Raw genomic sequence first — 18324 nt, forward strand, 5'->3', positions numbered from 1 at the left:
CAACACCTGAAATGAAAAAGGCCGTCCTTTTTGGTTACCGTCTAAAAACATACATGCTCGAAAAATAATTATTTATTTGTGTTCTCAGTGAATGTGCTCAGTTGTGGACAGATCATGTTGCCTCGTTACTCTTGGTCCCTCTCACAGAGTAAGATCCAGCAGGTATGGCTGACGGTCGTTTTAATAAACCCCTGAACCAGGAAAAAAACCCCAAAATGATCGGATGGAGGAGCTCAACGAGGCAAAGCCATGCATGGGAATTAAATCCAAAAGCCGTCGCATCACCGCGATCCTTCCACCACACGTCAGCCCAGCTGTCCTGCTGGTAATCTCGTTCGACTCAAAGTGCTCTGTTCACTACTGGGCACATTCACTGAGAGCACGAGCACAAAGAATTCTTTTTCGAGCATATTTTTTTGGACAGTCACCGATAAAGAAGGCCTTTTATTACGGGTGCTGCTGAAGTTAAACAACAAGCTGTCATTTCACCCGACAGTTTGATGTCATCGTTTGAAAGACTTATGCAATCTGGCACACAAAGGTATTTTCCCTGGGTAAAATGATGGGCCCCAGGCTGATGGAATGATTACGGGGCATGGAAAGTAATGACTCGTGGCAGGCTGCAGTTTTTGTCTCACCCGGTCTCATCAGGAACAGCGTAGCTGGTGAAAATACCAAAGTTGAATCCAATTGTGAGCATTGATAAAAAGTAGAAAATTGAACATAAATCTAAGGACTTTCTGTTTTTAACACAATTCTCTTTGTTACTCACTAAATGCGGTCACAATAGACGTGGCATTGCAGTGAAGAAGTGTTAATTGTTAGGTGTGGGTAGAGAGTTTGGGGTGTTAGCTTCGGGGGAGACGTGGGTAGGGTGGGTGCTGTTTCTTGTAACATCACCCTGCACCAAACGATAGAAGATCTGCAAAACGAAAGACCGACCGAATAACGTGGTACAACTGATCTGGTGTAATATGATGCATCGACCAAGATGCCATCTCCCACAGTGGAAGATAGAACTTCATAACGTTGCAGCAAAGACAAAATTGGCATTTCTGCCTAGACGTTATGCACCTGCTTTAATGTCTCCAACTCTTCTCCCACCCCCCGTGCTGTGCGGCAGCTGTGGAGCCATGAGAGGAGACGATGAGATGAGCAAATGCCTTTCGTTGGTGAGCTAAAGATGTGCTTTCGCCCAGAGCTAAAACCGAGCGGCTTGAGATTCTTTCTCCCTCGTTGAGATTAAATGGCCATAGCAATATTGCTTGGCAGAGAGGGGAAGAGGGAAGCAGGAGGTTAGAGGGCAGATACGAGGGTTGGAGGGAGCTTTGCAGGGACCTGTTTAGTTGGACTTTGAATCTGAGGGCTTTGAGTTCCAAGGGATTTCCAAGGAAAGAATGTGAGCCTCAGAAACAGCTGCTTGCCATTAACCATGGTGCGGCAACTGATTCCATAATAGCAGAAATAACGGGAGAAGTGTGAAGCTTCATTTGCAGATTGGAAGTTGGAATGGTGTGACTTTTTTTTTCTTCTTTTACATAATTGCCTCGGAACACTTACTTCCTTATGTGTGGTTAATCAGGGTAAGATATGCTGGCCAGAGCAGTTTTCATGGACGACACTGAATGCAGTCATCAGCACGCAATCCTGATGGAACATGAATGATGAGTAAAATAAATCTGGTCTCGGGATTCTAACCCAGACGAGACAGCTCATACTGTAGATGGGTGTGCATACAGTACATCCAACCTTTCCTGCATTCCCACCAATAACTGACTCAGTTCACAAAATATTTTTCAACAATATTGCTGAATGTCATACTAATGGTGGAACAAAGCGAAGTGGTAGCTTGAGATGACATTAGACTTAGGCAGTTGTAAAGAACAAAGAGTTTGAGTGAAGTACAAGGTGATTGCTTCTTCGATTCGAGGGACTATTATTCATAGATAAAATCATTGGATGTGTCTGCTTGAATTGCCCTCAAAGAGGCACAAATAATTCAGGCCCAGATCGACCAATTCTCGCAAACTGTGCTACATGGATATCAGGAAGCATCATAGACACATCCCAATGTGGGTCTAATGGCAAAAGTAACTCCATTCAAGCAAAATATCAACTGCCAACAACGTAACAAAGTCTGTTACCTGTGTGTGAGTTTGTGGTTTCCCTACAAGCAGTACCACCATTAATTTGCCAAGTGGTGTTTTATAACGAGGTTTGAGGTTCAGGGGTTAAAGTTGACACTTGTGATACTATTGCACAGGTGCACGACCATGGAACAGTTATGTGTGTACGCATCTGGTTTGAACAAGGCATGGCAGGCAGTGAAGTCCTTTGATTCTCACCTCGGTATAACAAGGCCTAATCTTTTCACAAGTTTACGTCTCCGACCGTGGCCTTCATGAAATTTATGTCTTTCTGTTGCGTACTCAAACGCAACAGTTATTCAAAAGGAATTTGGCAGAAAAGGACAAGGGGCTTGCAAGGTGTGATTAATCTCCTGTCAGCCTTGTTTAGTTTTTAGACCTTAGGCGATGAAGTTCAAACATCAGTTCTTCCATTCCTCTGTTACCACCATTTTGTTTCATCTGCTCTGCCTTCCTTTTGACACTAGGTCAGTTCTCTTCCTCCTCCACCATCTCCACCATCCTCCGTCACCACCCTCCCGCTCTCATGCTTAATTGTGCTGGTGTTCAGGGGCTGGAAATTTGACTGGAAGGCCGAGTTCAGCCCACTCAGCAAGTGCTTGTTATGCCAAAGAAATCGATCAATCGATTAATCAATCAATCAGTCTCCTAATGAACATCCCAAATGGCCATCTGTGCAGCACAAATGCTTTGGAGTCTTAATGTTCCTTGCAGTAGCTTCAACATGCTTGGGTGGCTGTCCAGGATTTCCGGTGCCTCTCGACGTACTCGAAGTAGGGGCGGCAGCACCGAGATAAGACCGATTTGGCAAGGCCACCAATGGTGCACATACTGTATCTCGCCGCCTCGTGCTGTACTCCACAGGAACAGACAATAGGCCTGTTAGCATGCCTCGTCGAGCCAACTTTTTGGGACCAAATATTTGTCACGTCCCAAGAACAATTGATGCTTGGGTCGTTTGGACTTGCTTGCCCTGTTCTTGAGGGGTTCAAACTCAAGGCATTTGAATAATTTTGACCTCCTTTACTGACACTTTTTACAAATCATGGGTTCACTTTCATTTTATTTTTTTTTAATTTCATTGTCCACCTTTCGGACCATTTTAACGTCCTGTTTCATGGGACTGGTCCAGAGAAATCTCTTTTTTTAAAATGAATTATTGATTCTGGGATCCTCAGGTCCTGAATTCAAATCCCGCTTCCTCTTGAATTAATACCAGGTGGGGTTGACTCAGCCTGTCATCCTTCCGAGGTCGGCAAAATGAGTACCAACTTGCTGGAATGATTGAGCCATTTGAGTGCCCTGCGTCGGAGTGGCGAGGATTGTGCCCAACAGCCCAGGAGATTGCTCAGGCAACACTAATGCTCTGCACAGAGTATGATCTCTGGATTTGGATTGGATTGATTCTGGGGTTGACAGGATGACCGAGAGGTGTGCACACTCATCTCGACGTTGTCTAGCCTGGGTTTGAATCCTGACCCAGCTATAAATGGTCATCCCAGTGTTTCACAAGCACGGTGATTCATCAATGTGTGTGCCGTCTCTCAGATAGATGTTAGACCGGGTGTCCCGTCTGATAACCTCAGTCAATGGATGTTACAGATCCCACGGTGTCCTTCGCAAAGAGTAGGTGAACAAATTCCTGCCCTGACTAGTGCTGGGAAGGCAATGGCAAACCACCCAGTATAATGCTTGACAAGAAACTGCTTTGGCAGTACTTTTATTCCTTCCTTCCTGCTTTCTATGGTATCTTTACCTCTTCCTACTCCTGCATTGAAAGAACTCGGGGTATGTTTTGAAAGGAGCAGGTCACTCTGTTTCTGTACTCTGGCACAATTCCTTGCTTGGGTCTAACTGTATATTGTTGTGGTTGACCAAATTCGCAAACCACCATTCAGGTCCCTTAGGTGAGATATCTCGGTAAGTATATGTGTAGTTAGGCCCAAACCCGTTGTCTAGAGGGAATAAATATCATTCATGAGGGCTGCGACTCTTCAGGATAGCCGTTTTTCTTTTACTATCTTTATTTTGGACCAGCCGCCATTATTACCACCACCAACCACGTCTCAACAGCCATCACACAACAACCACCAACCACAACGCGCCATCACAACAACAACCACCAACCACAACGCCGCTTCACCACAACTGCCACGACCTTTACCGTCACAACTCGCCACCATCGCATCACCGTCATCTCGCGCCACTCGTGGGCACCGATGCTGGACTCGTGCGGGGCGCGCACCGAGCAGCGTGTTCAAAAACATCACGGACTTTCCGCAGAAAAACGGATCAAAAACGACTCACGCCCACTTTTGTTCCGTCCAATCGGTGAGTGAGGGGCGATTTGGCCCCGCCTCCAGGGCGTTGGAGGGCGGTCGCCATATGCAAATTCATGGATCAAAAAGCATTCACGCCCACTTTTCCTCGGGCCAATGGGGAACCAGGTGAAAGGTCGGAGGCAGAGGGTCAAAGATGAAAGAGCGAAGCCACGGGGCTTATAAAAACGACTGCGTTCGTCAGAAGAGGGCAGTTCGCAGTTGGCAGTTCGCAGTTAGCAGTTCGCAGTTAGCAGTTCACAGTTAGCAGTTCGCAGTTAGCAGTTAGCAGTTAGCAGTTCGCAGTTGGGAGTTCGCGGAGCCAGTGAAGAGTTGGGACGAGTCAAGAGTCGGAGTGAAGAGGACGAAGCTGTGGAGAGGGGGCGGCGGCGAAGGTGGTTGAGGGGGTGCTCGCATCGGATTCGGGGAACTGCGGAAGGAGAGGCCGGCGGCGCGACCGAGGTCGTGGTGGAGACACTCGTCGCGGGACCCGAGATTTTGTGAAATCCTCCTTTCCCCGAGCATCAGCAACCCCCTCCTGTTTCCCCCCGCGCTGAGATAGTGCGACAAAAGGGGGCCCCCTTCCCACCCCCTACCAGACACTGTCCGCGAGGCCCGCGGAGTTGAGGCACCACCGCCACTTCGCGTCTCATCATCAGACGGGTAGGCCCGACACGGTCTCGGCCCCAGGCCCGCCTACCCCCCTCATCCTGGAGGGTGTTTCTTTTCTTTTGCTTTGGGAATATGTGTTGTCGGTGCCGTCTGTGAAGTAAAATTGTATAAGTGTTGCCGTGTGCCGGTAGTCGGATAGATCTGCATTGTTGCATTTGCTTTTTGTCTTCTTCTTTTACATGTGCTTTTGGTGGAATTGTATATGTGTGCTTTCCGTTCATCGCAAAATAAATGTGCTTATTGTTGAACTGTTTTCCCGCTTCGCTTCGTCATTTCTTTCATTGAATCCCCATCTTGCTTCACGTAAAGGGTTGGTCGTGGGCTAAGACGCCCGATAATTAATCGAACCGTCGAGGCCGACGAATAACACCGCTCGGTTATCCCGATAGTACGGAACGGGTCGCTTAAGTGGCCCGTGTCCGAAGTCGACCTGCGGCGAGGTGCGATCGCCCGGTCTACCCTCCGTGTGGGTACTTAGGTAGGTCGAATTTGGCGAGCAACCCTATCCCACGCGGGGGCCAATTGGCACGATCGCGGTGAGACCGAAAGGTCCACCCGTGACTGGTTCCCGGCGTTAGTCCGAGAGGGTCACGACTGGATTGTCCGTCCGGTGGGCGACGCGCCGCGATTCGAGTTACGTGGCCGTCAGCACGCCGGAGGGCGCGAATCCGCAACACTGGTGTCAGGTCGTGCGATACAAACTCATCGCCCTCCTCGCGGCACTGGTATCGGAGAACGGGAAAACGGGCTCTCCTGTCTCCAATTAAATTCACGGGAATCGGTCCAGGGGTGAGAGAAGCGACCCCCGATTCCCTCCAAATTACGAGCGATTCAAATTAACCCTTTAAGAGAAGCAATATGGCGTCTCAAGGCGAGCGGGAGCCGGGGGTATTAGAAATGTATATGTGTAGTAATGTAGAATCCATGGTCCAGGATGAAATCCCCGTGCAGGAAATGTTGGTTGTACAGGAAAACGAACTCGCCCAACTGAACCCAGAGCCCGAAATAGGTGCGGCAGCGGCCGCGGTGTATGACACCTCCCCTCCCCCTCTCCACCAAAACCTCCCGATTCATGCCGAAACGGCTCAGCTGAGTGCATCCGACATAGCCCAGCGATGCACCATGCTGGCGGCAATGACAGCGAAAATGGATGCGAATACACAAAAAATGGATGAAATAAAAAGCATAAACGAAAAGATGGATACAAATACAAATGAATTTATAAACGAAATGAAAGCGAGGATGGATGCGAATACACAGCACATGAAGGAAGAAATGAAAAAGCTGCGGGGTGAGACGCAGAACATGGGCCGATGCCTGCAGGCGGGCATGAAGGCCGTGACCAGGGAGTTTAAAATGGCGACTCCACGTGTGGGAGCGAACGAGCTGGAAGGGGGTACAACGGCTGTCGGGCCCGCGGTGGAGACGGGTAAAAAAATAATTCGGGGGACGTGTTGGGCGAGGGTCGTGACGATGACCGAAAGGGAAAAATTAAATGGGGAGACCAAAACGTGTGAGACGAGACACGAGGTGACGACAAAGGAAATAAAAATAGTTGAGACAAGGGAGGAAAAGGGTGAAGAGTTGGCAGAGACACGGGAGATGGGAACGATAGAGGGAAGACTGCACGATGAAGACGGGGTAAGTGACGCACACACACACACACGGAGGTAGTGGAGGACAATGGGGGTGAGCTCGCGGAGCGTGTAGGGACCCAGTGCGAGCAGCGGGATAGCCTCCTCCAGGAACGAGGGGAGGGAGTATGCCCCCTTGAGGCGAGTCACGACCAAGTGAGTTCGGTCGTGCTTTGCGAGGTTGAGGGGAGGAGTGCTGCGAACAGGTGCACGGAGAGCTTGGGGGGTATAGAGGCCCCGGAGACCCTTGTGGGGACACGAATCCCCAGTGTGGTTGTCCCTGTGTGTGTGGTGCATGGTGTGAGTGCGACCCCGTGTGTGGAAGCGACCCCGTGTGTGAGTGGTGTGGTGGCAAGTGTGCAGAAGGGCGTGCTTCCCAGCACGCCGTGTGTGGATGAGGCACCGCGGATGAGTGCCCCCGCGTGTGTGAGTGAGGCACCGCGGATGAGTTCCCCCGCGTGTGTGAGTGAGGCACCGCGGGTGAGTGCCCCCGCGTGTGTGGAAGAGGCCGTGTGTGTGGATGAAACGGCCAGTGTGGATGAGGAACCGCGGTTGAGTGCCCCCGCGTGTGTGAGTGAGGCACCGCGGGTTAGTGCCCCCGCGTGTGTGGGTGAGGCACCGTGTGTGAGTGAGGAACCGTGTGTGAATGCCCCCGCGTGTGTGGGTGAGGCATCGTGTGTGAGTGAGGCACGCGTGAGTGAACGGCCGAGTGCAAGGGAGACCGTGTGTGTGAGAGAGCGGTATGTGAGGGAGATGTCGGTTGGCATGCGGGAGCACGCAGCCGCGTCTCCCGGTGTGAATGTAATGGAATGGAGTGTGAGCGTCGTTACACGCAGGAATGCGTGTGTGGAATGGCGACAACGACGGCGACATGTCAGGAACGAAAGCCGGGTAGCGGCTGCAGCTGTTTCGGGAACCGTGCCGGGTTCGCCCAGCAGCGCGCGCGAGGTCCGTGCTGTGCAACGCACGAAGCCCCCACGTGCTCGCTTGCGAGAGTGAAGTCCCGGTCCGGAAACGCACGCGGTGGATTTGCCGATCCCGCGGACGGACAAAGTTAAGGCAGGATTTCGGATTTGGACCGGATGGGTTCTCCACGTGATCGTGTGTGTTAAGCTCCAACGGGCAAAGCACATGTGTTCGCGTGGGGAACCCCTCGAGACGTGGGGCTTGTGTTTTTTTTTTATGCGCACGGTGACGCCATGGCTGCACGTGGGGTTGGAATCCGGCAGGAGGGGTATCCCTGCCGGATGGGACCGTCCAAGGAGGGACGAGGAACACGTGCAGCTGCATGACGTCACGGGCAGGTGCAAAGTGCGCGAGCTCTGAGTTGCCGCGCTGGTGCTGCGCAGGTAAAGAAAAAAAAAAAAGCAAGCCTCACTTTCGGGTGCACAGGATTCCTGGGCAAGGGGTGGAAGACCCCCTTACCTGGGCACAGGATGGAAACTAGTTAGGGGGAAGGGTTAGCTTAGTTAGACCGACTTCATGGGGCAGGGGTAAGTCCTCATGGAGTCCGTGGAATGGATTAGGTAGAGGGATTTAGATGAGCTTTAGGTTGGGAAATAAAATGAATTTTTGAGTTAGAAGACAGTGACAGACAGTGAATGTGTAGTGGGGACGTAGCTTAGCTACGTAGTGTTAAATGGAACGTGCTGTAGTTTAAGGGACGACGTGGGAGCACGAGTTAGTTAGGGGAGGCAGTTAGAAGGATGGCAGAGTTCAGTGGTGTGTGTGTTGAAGAGTTGGTGAGTGAAGTGGAAGCATGTGCTTGGTGAGTGAGTGAGGCCAGCGGGTCTGTGTGAATGGAGCGAATGGGGAATGCATGGTGTGATGAGTGATTGGGGGGAGGAGTGACTCCCGCCCAAGGGACCCCGGGGTCAGTATAAAGTGAGTAAGGGGGTTAGTCAAATTTGAAAAATGTAAGTCGTTTTGCTGTTGGTGGGAGTGTAGGCTCGAAACCCGTTTGGAGGGGTGCAGGAGCCCTGTTGACGGGCTGGGAGCGTGGCTGCAAAAGGTGAGTATCGCTGAGTGGGTACCCCGGGCACCAGGCTAGTCGGCCGTGGTAGGCCAAGGGCCCATGGGGGGCCGGGATAGCGTAGTGGGCACGGGTGCGCCTGCTTGGTGCGGGGGCCCGGGGGGCCATTAGCCGCGTGGGCAGTGTTGTGGGCATGGGTGACCCTCGGAAAGGGGCCTGGGAAGCCAGCCTGCCACGTGTGCGTTTCAGGGGAGGTGCCATGGGGGGCACTCCCCGGTGTTAGGGAGCTGGTAGGCTCGGAGGCAGTGTAGTGCCCGGGGGTGCCATCGTCGGAGAATCGGCAGAGGGTCGTGCCTGCCAAAGGGAGCCACGTGTCCCAGCCATGAGACCGTGTGAGGGCACGGAGAGAAAATTGGGGGGCGAGGCCCGAAATTGTAAGGACACCAACACAGGCGATGGGAATCTGGGTTGTTAGAACCAATAGTTTAAGCGTGAGGCGCTTGTTGAAAGCCCCGGGGTAGTTTAACAGTTAAATGGTTAGGGTAGATAGGAAGTGTACCCCTCCGCACCATCCATCCCCTCGCTCTCGTTGTGGGCCGCTGGACCCACTTTGGGTTAGATCGCTGAAGTCTGGGGAGGCCATTCTGAGGCTTCGTTGGGCCTCGACACAGGACGTTAGCTCTCCCTTATTCCCCTCCGGGAAGGGAACGTAGGGGTTGGGAGTAGGCTAGGTGACAGGATAGGTTAGCCGAACAAGGACAGTAAAGGGGGTTAGGGGACGATTTATAGTGGGGAAGTAAAAATAAAAAAATAAGTTGGGGCTAAATTGGGGTTTGACAAATTAAGGGAGTGGGTATGTACAGTGACAGGCAAAGGCGATAGGTGGGAGGGAGACAGGTAGGTAGGTCCGAGCCCGCCTTCTGAGTGGCCAGCACCACCGCACTCCCTCCACCAACCTCCACGGAACGGCAAAGGCTGGCCAGCTTCATCTGCTGGCTGCGTTGCTGCAAGGCAGAGGCCGGCCAACTTCATCGGCAGCTGTTGTGCTGCAAGGCCTGTGCCGGCCGGATCATCTGCAGCTGTGGTACTTCAAGGCCTGTGCTGGCCAGTTCATCTGCCGGCTGTGTTTGCCTGCAACGGCTTGGTTCTGCAGGCTGTGTTTGCCTGCTGCCTTTGCCATGCCATGCCCACTGCCCCTGTTCACCAGCCCCCGTTCAATTTTGCTCTGCACCCCCCTGTCCATTGCCATGTGCGCCAGGATCAAGGCAACAGTTTGCAAGCTGCAAGAACTGCCCTGTTGGCAGCTACAACATGGGCCTGCAGTGGCGGCCCGTGCACCGTGTTTGTGTTCATCCATCCATTCGTGTGTTCATTGCGTGTGCCACCTGAGCTGGCACGGAGACTATGTTTGTGCAGCCCATGCACCGTTGTCGTTCACTGCGTTCAGTTCAAAAGGGAAGGCCTTGGACTGCGTGTGAGCAGCCGGCCACGTTCCCTGTCACCTGCATTGTTTGAGCCAGAGACTGCATGCGAGAAGCCTGGCTCCCTGCTAACTGCTTTCTTTTTGCAGAGTTCAGTGATCCTGGGCCATGGTTTAGTGTAAAATTTGTAAGTTAAGGTCAGATGTACTGTACATATGAGTGCGCTCCCGGCATGTTTGTCTTAGCGCCGGCAATTTTATTTAAGTCGTCCGTGTGAGTGAGTTTGTTTAGGTAGTTACTCAGCCCTCAGGTTATTTATTTTGGGGACACGAATACCATAAATGTCGCACTCAGGGATCCGTAGGTAAAATGTACTAGGGGAAAACTACACATGATGGCACACGAAAATTTGACGACTCGGGACGAGTCTGTAAAAAGGGGAGGGGGTAGTGTTGTGGTTGACCAAATTCGCAAACCACCATTCAGGTCCCTTAGGTGAGATATCTCGGTAAGTATATGTGTAGTTTGGCCCAAACCCGTTGTCTAGAGGGAATAAATGTCATTCATGAGGGCTGCGACTCTTCAGGATAGCCGTTTTTCTTTTACTATCTTTATTTTGGACCAGCCGCCATTATTAGCACCACCAACCACGTCTCAACAGCCATCACACAACAACCACCAACCACAACGCGCCATCACAACAACAACCACCAACCACAACGCCGCTTCACCACAACCGCCACGACCTTTACCGTCACAACTCGCCACCATCGCATCACCGTCATCTCGCGCCACTCGTGGGCACCGATGCTGGACTCGTGTGGGGCGCGCACCGAGCAGCGAGTTCAAAAACATCACGGACTTTCCGCAGAAAAACGGATCAAAAACGACTCACGCCCACTTTTGTTCCGTCCAATCGGTGAGCGAGGGGCGATTTGGCCCCGCCTCCAGGGCGTTGGAGGGCGGTCGCTATATGCAAATTCATGGATCAAAAAGCATTCACGCCCACTTTTCCTCGGGCCAATGGGGAGCCAGGTGAAAGGTCGGAGGCAGAGGGTCAAAGATGAAAGAGCGAAGCCACGGGGCTTATAAAAACGACTGCGTTCGTCAGAAGAGGGCAGTTCGCAGTTGGCAGTTCGCAGTTAGCAGTTCGCAGTTAGCAGTTCGCAGTTGGGAGTTCGCGGAGCCAGTGAAGAGTTGGGACGAGTCAAGAGTCGGAGTAAAGAGGACGAAGCTGTGGAGAGGCGGCGGCGGTTGAGGGGGTGCTCGCGTCGGATTCGGGGAACTGCGGAAGGAGAGGCCGGCGGCGCGACCGAGGTCGTGGTGGAGACGCTCGTCGCGGGACCCGAGATTTTGTGAAATCCTCCTTTCCCCGAGCATCAGCAACCCCCTCCTGTTTCCCCCCGCGCTGAGATAGTGCGACAAAAGGGGGCCCCCTTCCCACCCCCTACCAGACACTTTCCGCGAGGCCCGCGGAGTTGAGGGACCACCGCCACTTCGCGTCTCATCATCAGACGGGTAGGCCCGACACGGTCTCGGCCCCAGGCCCGCCTACCCCCCTCATCCTGGAGGGTGTTTCTTTTCTTTTGCTTTGGGAATATGTGTTGTCGGCGCCGTCTGTGAAGTAAAATTGTATAAGTGTTGCCGTGTGCCGGTAGTCGGATAGATCTGCATTGTTGCATTTGCTTTTTGTCTTCTTTTACATGTGCTTTTGGTGGAATTGTATATGTGTGCTTTCCGTTCATCGCGAAATAAATGTGTTTATTGTTGAACTGTTTTCCCGCTTCGCTTCGTCATTTCTTTCATTGAATCCCCATCTTGCTTCACGTAAAGGGTTGGTCGTGGGCTAAATACGCCCAATAATTAATCGAACCGTCGAGGCCGACAAATAACACCGCTCGGTTATCCCGATAGTACGGAACGGGTCGCTTAAGTGGCCCGTGTCCGAAGTCGACCTGCGGCGAGGTGCGATCGCCCGGTCTACCCTCCGTGTGGGTACTTAGGTAGGTCGAATTTGGCGAGCAACCCTATCCCACGCGGGGGCTGATTGGCACGATCGCGGTGAGACCGAAAGGTCCACCCGTGACTGGTTCCCGGCGTTAGTCCGAGAGGGTCACGACTGGATTGTCCGTCCGGTGGGCGACGCGCCGCGATTCGAGTTACGTGGCCGTCAGCACGCCGGCGGGCGCGAATCCGCAACAATATAATTCGTCATATTTGCAGAAGATGGGACTGACGGGGTGTGAATATGGCACAGGCACGATGAGAGAAATTGCCTTTATCCATCTTCATTGCCTCATCGATAAACTGCTGCAGTTGTTGAAACTTCCATTTGTAATGGCTTGAAGCTGTAAATGACCATTTTTATTATCGCACAGATATTTTCTGCCAAATTGGATTCCCATCTGAGCCTCATAACAGCTCCGACACAAGTTCAAGTTCCAAATTGATTTGCCCGTTGTCTATCAATTGCCTTCTGACTGACATAAAAGAACAAAGATGTCCTTCGTCGTCCTTGTCCGCAAGTGACGGTGTATCCAACCTAAGCTTTTGGAGAATGCTCAAACAAGATTTCGGCGATTTATCTTTAAACTCAAAAGGTCCGGCAAAGGTGCGTCCTGTCTGTGATGAACGTTGGCGACAAAATAAAGGCCAAGATGAAATTTTTTTGCAATCCATGAGATCAGTGAATATTTTGCTCTTTTGTTGCAGTCCTTGGAGAGACGTCTCCCTTTGCACGCCCTCGCATCATGAAACCCTCCACACCCACCTCTTTCTCCCTCCACATTCCCCGAAGTGATTGAAGTGGGGTGTTGGTGAATGACGGCCAATGCGGTAATTTGTCCGGTAAGAACATCCATCAGAAATGAGCACCTTGAAGAAGAAAAAGAAAGAAAGAAAAAAACCTGTCAAAGCAGCCCTCGTGTGGAGTTGGAGGATCAGCGTTGGGCTGTCACACCTTGCATTCTAATTTCACTCGTGTTGTCGTCCCTCCAGCCGGTGGCGGCAAACTGTTTTGTAGTCGAGACTTGGTGAGCAGAGTCCAACCTGATGATGTATTTATCGGGATCAAATGGCAAAGCCATCAGAAAGGGGTTTTGAAATGAGCAGGGTGTGTGTGTGTGTGTGTGTGTGTGTGTGTGTGTGTGTGTGTGTGTGTGTGTGTGTGTGTGTGTGTGTGTGTGTGTGTGTGTGTCTGTGTGTATATGTGCCTGTGTGTGTGTGTGTGTCTGCCTGTGAATGTGTGTGCGCACGTGTGTATGTGTGTGTGTGCACGTGTGTGTGTATGTGTGTGTGTGCACGTGTGTGTGTCTGCCTGTGTGTGTGTGTATGTGTGTGTGTCTCCCTGTGTGTATGTGTGTGTCTGCCTGTGTGTGTGTTTGTGTGTGTGTGCACGTGTGTGTGTCTGCCTGTGTGTCTGCCTGTGTGTGTGCCTGTGTTTATGTGTGTGTATGTGCACGTGTGTGTGCCTGCCTGTGTGTATGTGTATGTGTGTGTGTCTCCCTGTGTGTATGTGTGTGTGCACGTGTGTGTGTATGTGCACGTGTGTGTGTCTGCCTGTGTGTATGTGTATGTGTGTGTGTCTCCCTGTGTGTATGTGAGTGTGTGCACGTGTGTGTGTATGTGTGTGTATGTGCACGTGTGTGTCTGCCTGTGTGTATGTGTATGTGTGTGTGTGTGTGTCTGCCTGTGTGTATGTGTGTGTGCACGTGTGTGTGTCTGCCTGTGTGTGCCTGTGTTTATGTGTGTATGTGCACGTGTGTGTGTCTCCCTGTGTGTATGTGTGTGTCTCCCTGTGTGTATGTGTGTGTGTCTGCCTGTGTGTGTGTATGTGTGTGCGCGTGTGTATGTGTGTGTGTGTGTGTGCACGTGTGTGTGTGTGTGTGTGCACGTGTGTGTGTGTGTCTGCCTGTGTGTATGTGTGTGTGCCTCTGTGTGTGTATGTGTATGTGTGTGTGTCTCCCTGTGTGTATGTGTGTGTGTGCACGTGTGTGTGTGTGTCTGCCTGTGTGTGTATGTGTGTGTGTGTGTGTGTGTGTGCACGTGTGTGTGTGTCTGCCCTAGTTTATGTGTGTGTGTGCACGTGTTTGTGTGTTTGTAATGATTTTTTTTAAATGCTCGCGAAGCGAAAAGTGGGGTTAATCAAGCAGACACGTACGTAAGTACGTGTCTGCATTTTGTTAAGGTGTACGTGGAAAACCATTCGAAAATAGTATCATTGTAATCACTTCAGACTTTATTGTGCTCAGTTGGAAAAAATATATATATAATAAGGTCGACGACGAGGGACGGAGGAAGAGGAGGAGAACTAGGAGGAGAACTAGGAGGCGGACTAGGAGGCGGACTAGGAGGAGGACGAGGAGGACGAGGAGGACGAAGGACGAAGAATTTGGTGTTTTCACGATCTCCCGATTCACACTTTATCAATCTGTTCTGGCGTCTTTGAAAACACTCGAACGAGAATAAAAGGTACTCCGTGAAAGCTTATGAACGTACTCTGTGCAGACTTTTCAACATATCATTTGTTCACATTTACGGTATTTACCTCAGAACTGGAGACAAGATGCAATGACAAATTTGCCGCCAGAATAGTTGGCTCGCACCCAGGGCCCCCGAGAGCCAGAATGAGCCCCAGGGAAACACTAAGTGTCGGACCCCCTTCATGCAGGCCCCCTTCAAATGTATTTTTAAACAACCAAAAACGGAGGTCTTCGTGTTTTCGTCGTGAGAAACGCATTCCGTGTTTAAGGGGAAATTGGTGTGTTATTCACTTATTCGTGCATGCAGATTCGTTTAACACACTTCATTGGGAAAGGGCGTGGCCAACGCTCCTGTGTTCATTTACGTCATGATGTCATCACCTTGATTGTAATGATGTAAATTTATTGTTCCCACAGTAGTTTATTTTGAGGGAGAGTTTCACTGTTCATGGCAATGGCATTCTGGGGAATCACCCTGGATGGCTTGGAAGGAGACACAACATTAAATTTCCTCCCCCCTCCCCTCCTCCCCCATTGTTTATCATCATAAACAATCATTGTATGAAACAAAAATTGAAGGAATAATTGCAGGTCCCTCTTAGGTCCGGGTCCCGGAGTAGTTATTCCACATTCCCCCCTCTACTTGGTGCCCCTGCTCACACCAAGTCCTTCTCAAGACTGCAGGGGGTAAGTATTCCATGAATACCAACTTGTTGAACATGGATTTAAAATTAAGAAAAAAACAGCATTTATGGCCATGCTTCCTGTTTACCATTATGTGTGAGAGAGTCGGCTTGCAATATTGAGAAAAGTTAACATGGGATGAAGGGTTAAAGAATCAACTAGAACAGCACTCGGTATTGAGCGCATACCAGCAAAAAGCTGAACCGTTCTGGTTTTGTGTCCCACCGATAGGCTGGATCTGAATCCGGATCTTCACCAAAATCAAATCAATTAGTCCATGTCACACACCCAACACATCGACCAAGTTTCGTCCGAATCCCTTCACAACTTCTTGAGATATCGTGCTGTATGTTGTATCGTTTTTGGCCCGATCTCTCAATGGTGAAGAACCCTTTAAAAATCATAGTATCTGGAAAAAATAATATCTCGTATTCACCAATATCCTTACTATAATTCATGGACTGATGTTTATGTTTGTTGATTTGTCACGCTTCTCCTTCTCCTCCTCCTACAGTTCTGGCCCAATTACCTCCATACTTGCTACATATGATCAGCAAGACCCTAAATAATGTATAGGGGTGTTTTTATCTTTGTCGTTTGTCTTGGAGGGTGAAGGCCAGGGGTGGGACGCAATTTCTCTATGTAAATGTGTATCGTGTAGCGCCGCCTCCAGATGTGGGAGGGTATTACAGGTCATATCAGGAATGGGAGCATGCGTCGGAGCAACGCGTCGCTGCATTCATTTCCCACCGATGCTACAAGGGCCCCCGTCTGGCCATCCCCCATGCAGATGCCTAGCCCATCCCGATCTCGTTGAGATGCTGATCAAAATGCTGCAACCACGAGGCACGTGGTCAGCCCGTTGGCCTCCTCCACTCACGAGGCTCCCTCGCTGAGAGAATCTGGTGAGCAGGATCAGTGTCAGGAAAACGAGCCACATGTCCAGACAGCCGCAAATGACGCTCACGGACAATGCAGGTAACAAATGTTATTTGAGTCTCAGCAACCGCACGTTGGACACAAAGTCCGACCAGCGATAGCCAAGGATTCTCCGAAGAGACCTGGTACCAAAGGAATTAAGTCTCCATCTCAGATCCCTGGTCAGAGTCCAAGTCTCACATCCAGAGAGCAAGACTGGGAGCACCAAGGACCTGAAGACTCGGACTTTCGTCCTCCCGCACAGGTGCCGGCAGAGCCACACCCCATGATCCAGTGAATCCATGAATCCTCAGGCCTGACCCAGACATCTGTTGAGCTCTGGCTCACAGTCAGTGGACACATGAATATCACTGCCAAGGTAAGCTAATCTCTCTGTGACCTCAACATCCTCACCAGAAACAGGTACAGACAGGAGAGCAGCATCCAAGATATCATTGAAAGCCTGGATCTTAGTTTTGACCCAGGAAACCCATAATTCCAGTGACTCCAACTTCTCATTCAGCACCTCGAAGGCCCCCAAAAGGATATCCAGAGTCTCCGTAAAGATGACTGAATCGTTTGCAAAATCAAGGTCAGAGATCTTGACATTCCCACATGATGCACCACAGCTTGATCTTTCGGGCATCCTCCCCAGAATCCATTCCGTACACATGCTGAAAAGTGTGAGGGCCAGTACACACCCCTGACGAACTCCAGTAACAACTGGAAATAAGTCAGAGATGGTACCACCACATCTCACAGCACTCTCAGTACCAGAGTATAGTTCAAACATCACATTGATCAGTTTTGGTGAAACCCCACGAAGACCTAGAAACCTCCAGAGGGCATCCCAATTCACTGAATCACCCTTTACAGAGATCAACATAAGCTGCGAGCAGCCCCTGCCGAAACTCTCATCTGCGTTCGGTGAGGACCCGAAGAGCAAGGATACGGTCAATCGTTGACCTCTTTGGTGTAAAGCCTGACTGCTCTGGACACTGGTGCTCAAGCAGATGGTGGCGAACCCTATCAAGAATTACCTGAGCAAAGACCTTATCCGGCACTGAGAGCAGCGTCACCCCTCGGTAGTTGTTGCAGTCTCGGCGATCACCCTTCCCTTTCCAGAGAGGGACAACAAGGCCCATCTTCCAGTCAGTTGGGATGATGCCTGTGTTCCAGGCAGAGCACAGAACTGCATGCAATGACACGAGTGCAGCATTTCCACCAGCCTTGAGAAGTTCAGCATGGATGCCACAGATCTCAGGAGCTTTGCCTCATTTCAACCAGTTTCCACAGTCTGTGTTTCCACAAACGAAGGTGGACCACAGTTGATTGGAGGGTGAGCAATCGTTATAGTAACATGCATGACATCCAACTCGACAGCGAGTGGATCAGCCAGGTACAGCCACCCAAAGTAACCGGCCCAGCGGACCTTCACTTTGGACTCCTCTTTCAAGAGCCCACCACCCTCTGCTCCAACTGCAGCACACCGAGGGACGTGGTTGGAGGAACGCAATGCGTGAATTCCCCTGGAAGCAGAATAAGAATCACTTGACCACAGGTGATTCTCTACCCCCGCCCTCTCCCCCACCCACAGATTCCTCACACATAGGCCTCCTTGTCCACCCTTAGCACACGTACAGTTTTATGCCTCAGCTCCCTGAACAGCTCAGCTCTGCCTTTCCGCCTGGCCCTGCTACTCTGGTTAATGGTGTCCAGTGCCCCTTGAGAAACAAAATTCTTCTTCGCCCGACGGTGAGTTCCAAGACATCCACCGGCAACATCAAGGATTGTGGTCTTGAAGGCGCTCCACAACTCTTCAGGATCCCAAGCACGCAGACCCCCCAAATCTCCACTCAGCCTGTTCGCAAACTCCTCAGCTACCCTCTCGTCCTTGAGCTTGCCAACATCCAGCCTCGGCTGGGATGGTACCGTTCTCCTGGATTTAAGCTGTAACTTCAGAGTTGCTACAACAAACCTGTTGTCAGTATTGAGGAACTGAGCATTCTGGTGGACCCTGCAGTTCTGGATCATCCTCCAGCGACCATCAACGAGCACATGGTCAATCTCCTTTGCC

Source organism: Eptatretus burgeri, chromosome 7 (genome assembly GCF_056783735.1).
Source record: "Eptatretus burgeri isolate ZD-2024b chromosome 7, Ebu_testis_v1, whole genome shotgun sequence".
NCBI classification, from domain to species: Eukaryota; Metazoa; Chordata; class Myxini; order Myxiniformes; family Myxinidae; genus Eptatretus; species Eptatretus burgeri.